General features: G+C 43.1%; 1 pseudogene; it reads left to right on the plus strand.

Moving 5' to 3' along the window:
• The first annotated feature begins 584 nt into the window (after positions 1 to 584).
• The window catches only part of LOC139383914 (prospero homeobox protein 1-like), a 109,686-nt pseudogene continuing 108,152 nt past the window's right edge, over positions 585 to 2,118 (plus strand).

Genomic DNA, 2,118 nt, shown 5'->3' on the forward strand with positions numbered 1-2,118 from the left:
GGTAAACATATAGACACGAGATCAAGACTAATTAGTTGCACGACAAAAAAATCAGGCAAGAAACAGCTAGCTACTAATCTAAAGATCATAACGGACTTTGTGTTGTTTATGAGACACTCCAATGTGTTGACCAATCCTTAGTCTACATAACAATAAGAGGTAGCCTACATCAAATAGATCATTCAAACGCGCATCTCCTGACACATACACTCCGCTCGGTTTACTGCACGAGGGAGTGAGTTAATTCGCTGGACGGTTTCTCCTCTCTCCCGTCCTCTCCGGTGTGAAGTTCAAGGCGTTTTGTGTTCCTTCTCAACAAAAAAAAAGAAATACGGCAGACGTTTGTTATTGGTCGGTTGAGGACGTTACATCACTCCCGGTGATGACGCGGCCCGTGTCTTCCCGCATCCTTTCAGCCTTCCCGCGTCTTTAAGTGATTCTTGTCGCTCCACGAACCGCTCCAGGCTCCCGACGGTTAGTGAGAGAAACAACCGACGAACGTTTCCTGTCTCTGAAGGAGACTGTCTCTCTCTCTCCCACCGCTCGCCGCTGTCCAGAAAAATTATCATATTTAGCACGCCGGTGAACGAACGACTTTTTGTTTTCTGTATTTGACGAAGAAGCTCAGTTTTCTTCTCGTCTAACGTTACCGAGTAAGTATAGCCGTTCATGCACTCTCACATGCGCGGTTCTGCCGCCCGTGTGTGTGTGTGTGTGTGTGTGTGTGTGACTCTCACTAACCCCCCACGTTTAGGTTGTGGCCGGTGTATTGTTTCCTCGGCAGTAGGATATCAGACAGAGAGAGAGAGCTCGAACTACGTTCTTCCTGTTAGGATATGGTTTACTATGTGCCTTTTTAAACGCCATGTGTAAGTATCAATTCATCAGTTTTAACGTACAAGTAGTTTTTATCCTAACCTAGGTGTTATACTACGATCCTAGCAGAGACTGGTGATTTTTTTTTTTGGGGGGGGGGGGGTTGGGGGGGCTTGGCTCTCTGATATACAAGTTGATATTTTGTAGTCTTATTCGTATGACGGTCTCCTGATCCAGTTTCTCTTCTCTGATTTTATCTCCGCGGATAACCGGTTGGGTTTTAGTTTGTTTTTAGCGCACTTTGCCTTTACACCTCCTTTAGACCAGCTACGCAATTACTTTTTTATATCTCAGCAGTTTTACAGTCGTCTCGTAATGCACTGACAGTTGACTCGTTGTTTTGCTGTTACTGTACGAGGATTGTGTGTAAAGGGACGTCAGTAAATGAGCATTTCTGATATGCATTGAGCCACCTCTGTTGTAAAATCACTTCTCCTTTCCTGGCTGTGGTAACAGCTGTTGGCTGTTGTTGCTATATGAATATGTTTGCTGTGCTCTTCTCTGTCTGACCGCGGCAACATGCTGAAGAGTTGGTACCTGTGTTTGTCTCTTGTCTGTGTCATAATCATTGGACATAAACATTTTTACACAGCTGTAGACCTACATCTTGAAATAGTATTTTTTGACAACAAATGGTCGACTACAAAGGCTAGGTGAATGCCACTGTTAGTTTTGCACAGAGCAAATGTCCTTAAAAATCGAATTGACTTTGTTTACTGACGGTCGGTGTCTTTTCGTTAGACCATATTACATTTTCTGTTGCTTTTTTGTTGATGAGAATTTAAGAGGACATTTTAGTCGTTGTTTAATATGTGTTTATGTTGGCTTCTCTTCGCCTCAGGCGCATTGGCAGTCGAGTCCAGGACAGGTGCATCAAACGACGGGCTACTGGCGTTTGAAAAGGGTGTCCAAATTCTATGGGCTACACTAGATATATATATAGTCTCTATATCACAGATCTCGGCTGGTGCTATACTTTGATTTGGATGAATTATAATACTTAGTCCCATGATATGGTTATTCAGTGTTTATTTGTTTACTCTTGTACAACATTATCCGGAGGTTGTTTGATCACGACTAAATTAATCTTTGGGACACACTTAAATTAGTTGACCTGAATGAAAATCAATGTATCTTCCTCGCTGAAGTCCCGACTTGAAACCTCTCAGCCTAGTTCTTGTCCTCACATCTCCATTATCGGGGATCTGATTCCAGAAAGCAGATTCCACAGCTTCAGTTTCA

This window comes from Oncorhynchus clarkii, chromosome 25, assembly GCF_045791955.1.
Source record: "Oncorhynchus clarkii lewisi isolate Uvic-CL-2024 chromosome 25, UVic_Ocla_1.0, whole genome shotgun sequence".
Taxonomy (NCBI): Eukaryota; Metazoa; Chordata; class Actinopteri; order Salmoniformes; family Salmonidae; genus Oncorhynchus; species Oncorhynchus clarkii.